Here is a 6,048-nt window from a genome sequence, read left to right on the forward strand (position 1 = left end):
ATCCTGGCGCCCTTTAGCTTGCTAAGCAGTCCTCTGGCCGAGGCTGCCAGGTTGACCCTTAAATGCCCCCTGGGCGCCTCAAATCCAATAGTGTCTGAAACTTGTTAGTTTCTTACGCTTCTCCTGCCCTGTCCTGCTTCCCTCACTGCCTTGTGGCCGAGGACCCTTCATTCATACGTGTATCCAATGTCAAACACGTGACTGGCGCGCTGCTGTGCCCACCTGGACAAACGCAGGTTCACAGTGAGATGAATGACCTGCTCGCTGTGGGCACAGAATTTAGGCTAAATCCCAGCACCGTGTGAGTAGAGAAAAACTGATTCTAGAATACCTCCAGAAGGCAAAGCAACTAAACTAGCCAAAACAATATTGAAAATGGAGAATAAAGGTGCAGGAATCGCAAAACTTGATTTTGAGGTTCAATTTATAGCTACAGTAATTAAAACTGTTATTGGAGGGCAAGAATAAAGAAATAGGATAGAGAATCCATAAATAAACATGCAAAAGTATGGCCCACTGATTTTTTTTTCTTTTTTTTTTTTATTGTTGGGGATTCATTGAGGGTACAATAAGCCAGGTTACATTGATTGCAATTGTTAGGCAATGTCCCTCTTGCAATCATGTCTTGCCCCCATAAAGTGTGACACACACCAAAGCCCCACCCAACAATTCAACCTACGCCCTAAACCACACATGTTCCTGGAGGTTTACGCCAAGGGCACATTCCATGAAGGAAAAAAAAATGGATAAACTTCATCAAAATTAAAAACTTTTGCTCTGTGAAAAATCCTATTAAGATGAAAAGACAGACCACAGACTGGGAGAAAATACTTTTAAATCACATATCCAACAAAGGACTTAACATCCAGAATAGATGAACTCTCTAAAGTGAGAAAACCCCATTGTAAAATGGACAAATAAACATCTCTTCACCCAGGAGATGGCTAATATGCACATGAAAAGATGATCCACATCATTAACCACTAGGAAAATGCAAATTAAAACCACAAAAAGTATCGTTATGCACCTATCAGAAGGACTAAAATTAAATAAACTGGAAATACCAAGTGTACTGATGAGAGTGTGGAGCAACTGGATCTCTCAGAAATTGTCTGTGGGATATAAAATGGTACAGTCACTCTGGAAGAGTTGGGCAGATTCTTACAAAGTTAGATACTTAACAATGTGACCCAGTAATGGTACTCCTATGTAATTATACAGAAATGAAAATATATACCCACAAAAAAACCTGTACACAAATGCTCACAGCAGCTTTATTTGTGATAGCCAAGAAATGGAAACAACCTAAATGCCCTTCAGTGTGCAAATAGATAAACTGTAGCGTATCCATAAATGAAATACTACTTAGCCATAAAAGCAAAGAAACTATTGTTACACACAATACTTCTGTGAATCTCCATGCTATTATACTGAGTACAGAAAGCCAACCACAATTACCCTGATTTGATTACTACACAGGTACAGTCAGGTATGCCTATATCAAAACATCCTGTACACCCTATAAATATTAACTCTTATGTACCCATAATTTTAAAATTTAGGGGGAAAAAAGCAACCTTGAAAGGTTGTATCTTGTATGATTTAATTTACTTAAGACTCATGAAACGACAAAATTACAGAAGTGGAGAAGAGATCAGGGGTCACCAGGGATGAAGAATGGGGGAGAGTCTGACTAGATAAGGGCAGCATCAGGGAGTTTCTTGGTGGAGATGAAACACTTCCGTGTCTTGTTTGTGCTGGTGTTTACACAAATCAATACTTATGATGAAATTTCATAGCACTATACATACACAAAAAAATGCATATAAAAATTGGTGAACAGAATAAGGTCTGTGGTTCAGTTAACAGTGTTGTACTAATGTTAATTTCCTGATTTGGAAAATATATTCTGATTATGAAAGATATTATCATTTGTGGAAGCTAGGTGAAGAGTATACACAAACTACTATTTTCGCAAGTTCTTGTGAGTCTTAAATTCTTTATAAATAATAAAATGAGTGTGTGTATGTATACTTTGTGAATGGGTAATTTAATATGTTTAATTTGTGTTACCTTTATTTGCCTAGAATAGCCCAAATAAATTGGGATTTTTAGAGCACAATAAATCACTTCTGTGATTCCCAAGCCCAGGGAACATCAGAATTCCTCTGAGACATCCTTTTTAGGATATTCCAGGAGAAATCTGTCTTATTTGACAAACACTTAGGTAGTTCATATGGGCCCATTTCCAGTTTTCTCTACTTGTGGGAACTACTGCCCTTATCCAGCCACGTCATCTTATAAGTCAGATGCACAAAGGTAGATCTTAAGTATTTTAGAAACTATTTGCCCAGCATAGATGAGATCAGAACAATAGTCTGTCCTCTAAATGAAATTGCTCCTGCTAGAAAGCCACAAAACAATGAACACTGCCTTATAGCTAGCTACTTTGCAGGTTCAGATGTAAATTTATGCTGAATATTTAATAAGAGTGTTTTGTATCTTGGGAAGTGGGATGATGTAACATGATTAGTAAATTTTTTGTATGTATTAATCTGGGAATATTGAAACACTCCAGTTACTGATGTTCTGAAAACAATTTAAAACTCTATTAGGGAAACACACCATGCCTCAAATAAATGTGGATTTTTTTCTTTCATTTTCCGACGGGGCTGAGACACCATTGTAATTTGACAGCTATACAAATTTGAATGTGTATCTTTGTGCCTATTACATTCCTGGATTTCATTCTAGAAAAATATCTCATAGGATTTGGTCATAATACTCACACTTGAAATCTGTGGGAAGCTTGTCAAAATAGCTAATATTTCTTTATTAGCTTTGCACGAAGTCAAGGAAAGATACTAAGATAATACATTGCCATATTACAATAAAAATTTCACTTAATAGCAACTTATATAATTTTTATTTTAACCTATAAAATACTTAAATGGATCATTGAAGTATTAACTCACGTTCTGTAGTTGGGAGATTGTCTTCACAGGTTGTACGGAACATTCTTACTTTCTAGCACAAACCATGTCCTTACTATTTGATAAAATTATGTTATATTTTTTAGTATGCAGGCAAGAGAAATGCATTTAAAAGCTTAGTAATTGTTGGGTGGTGCCTGTGGCTCAAGGAGTAGGGTGCCTGTCCCATATGCTGGAGGTGGTGGGTTCAAACCCAGCCAAAAAAAAAAAGCTTAGTAATTGTCACAGTAATGTCACCACAGGAGTTCTAGAGCAAAGCATTAAGAGAGTTAATAATATTTTTAAGCATAAATTGTCTGACAACAGAAAGAGTGTTTAGAGTGACACTTTTGAAGGTGACCATGAGTGACGGATGGCCCGTATTTTCAGATGTGCTCATGCTCAGTCACCACCACTCAGGAGCTCCGTTAATTTCTGAAGACACAAACAACATCTTAAAGGCTTCTTCAGAAACTAAGGGAGCCACTCGCAGCCCTCAGAACTTCAGCCAGGCAGAATGAGCACTACTGCAAATCCCTTCCTGAATGCACTCTGCTTTCAAAGGGTAATTCTGATGCTAAGGAGAACTCTTTCTGGAGCGGAAGGAGAGGAAATCCACATCCTCACTCACAGTCAGATCTTCCAGCCAGGCAAGTACCAAGCTCCCTCTGCAGGGCCTTTACAGTGATCTGCTTGATTATTTGTGGTAAAAAGTTACTGACATGAATTCTGTTCTCTAATCTAGCAGTCCAGGGACCAGTTTCATAGATGATTTTTCCCTGGACAGATGGGGAAAGGAAAGGAGAGAAGGACAGAGGCGGTGCTGTGAGCAATGGGGAGCTGTGAAGTCCTGGCTTGCTCTGCCGAGCAGCCGCCTGCATGCAGTGAGTGAAGCCTGGTTCCTCACAGGCCTTGGACCAAAACTGATCAGTTGGCTGGGCCCAGGGGTTGGGGACAGAGCTCTAATCTATTCACAGGGTGAGAGTTTTGTTTGTTTAAGTCTAGCTTTCTAAAATTCTTTCACCATAATAAATCAGAAATAGAACAAGGGGTTGTGTTACTTGGCTGGGTCAAAAGTGTAGGACATACAGGCATACCCAAATTTTCAAAGTGTATATGTTAATAATATATTTTTGTGTGATTCTATTTAAAAACATTTCTTTTGTACTTATGGCTACATAATAGTTGTATTTATTTTGATATAGGCATACAATGTGAAATGATATATTAATGCTTTCTTACTTTTTAGCCATCAGCTAATGTTTAAATCTGTGCAATAATGGGCAGAACAGTCCACCACACTGTAAATAATTTTTCATTTCAATCACAGCTGAGAACAGTAGCAAGAATAGTTACTTTTTGAAACATGTTTGTCCATTAACACCTACTTTGGAAATATTGGTATGAAATAGGCAGTTATATCTTTTTTCTCCAATAGCTTTAGAAATGTATTGATGGAGTTTATAAAAGGGTTTTTTTCTGTATAGTCTGACAGCTTCAGGTTGCTCTGTCCTTTGGGTGTCTGCAGGTAAGCACGACCACTTTTCCCTTCTCAGGTTCCTATTAGGCTCCAAGTTGTACTTCTCTAGGCTTTTAATTCCTGTGTGTAATAGTTGATTTTATTCGTCTGTATTTTACACATTTTCTTATCTTTATAATTAGGCACTTTTTCTCTTTTTTCCCCTGTCACTATATCCCTCTTCCTTCTGTGTTTGTGCGTATATGTGCGTAATAGAAAAAAGCCATTGAAAATAAGATTTATGGGCCAGGATTTGTCCCATAGATGGATTTTAGAGGGTCTGGGAACTTTATGAAACTGTATGCAGATTTCATGTATATGTGTACACATACACATAAATTTTTCTGAAAATGGGTTCTATACATTTTTTCAGATTTTCAAAGGAGTTCCTAACCCAAGAAACTAGCTATTTAAACCTGCACAACAGTAATCAGATTTGATCACATATTACATAAATTTTAAAATTTTAATCACAGCTGAGAACAACGAAGAGATGTTACCTGAAGATTGATATGGCTTATGGAATGTCCCCAGTTTGGTGAGGTTCTGTGGATGATCCAGTCTATAGAACCTGCAAAATGCATATTTTACATTCTGCTTTATTGCACTGGCTGACCTAATTATGTTCATTTTAGAGAAAAAAGGTTTTCCAGTTGTTGGTAAAGGTAGAATTAGAAAAAGGGATAAATCTCCAGCCCTCAGGAATAAAGCTGAGGACAAAAATCCAAAGATGTTTTTAATGTCTGAAAATGGAGCAAAAATGGAAAGTATAAAATGAAAGTGTTCACTATGCACCTGTGAAAGCAAATGACATAATGTCTGTGATTTGCTTTAAAGTGTTTGAGCAAATAAATTAAGAAGAAAAGGATTAACTGAAACAAATATGGAAAAATTTGGCAGTTGTTGATTCTGATTTGTAGGCATGTGAGAGTTCATTGTACTATTTTCTCTACTTTTACGTATGTTTGAAATTTCCCATAATAATTTTTAAAAATTACATACACAGCTTAATTGTTTAACTGCCACACTGTGGACTTATACTAGCACCAGTACATGAACAATAAGCTTTTATAGGAGTAAAAACTAGACCTAGCACACTGAGAAATACAGAACGTGTTGAGAAGAAACAAAGCCGAGAATTCATGTAAATTTTAACAAGACAAAAAGAGAAAACTGGTCAGTTCAGTAATAAAAGCTAAGTAAAAATTATTTTCAAAGACCCAATGAAATGGTAAGCACAGACGGCTGCAGGGAAGGTAAACGGGGAGAGCCTTACTGGTGAACAGGTTAGTGCCATGATTTGACAGCCTTTGCTCTGTTCATTCCCTTAGCAACGGTGTAAGCTAAAGAAACAAAACCGTGAGCACATATTTCTGCATACATTTCTCGTGGTCTGACATTCAGAAAGCTCTCCGGGGAGGGTTTTGTCTGCCCCATTGAGCACTCTACCCCTCGACCAGATCCCAAGCATGCGTACGAAATGAACGTATGTTAGTAAACAATGAGGAATTAGAAATCACCAAAAGTCAAACAATAGGAGAATGATTTGGTACATTT

The sequence above is a fragment of the Nycticebus coucang genome, chromosome 1 (assembly GCF_027406575.1).
Source record: "Nycticebus coucang isolate mNycCou1 chromosome 1, mNycCou1.pri, whole genome shotgun sequence".
Taxonomy (NCBI): Eukaryota; Metazoa; Chordata; class Mammalia; order Primates; family Lorisidae; genus Nycticebus; species Nycticebus coucang.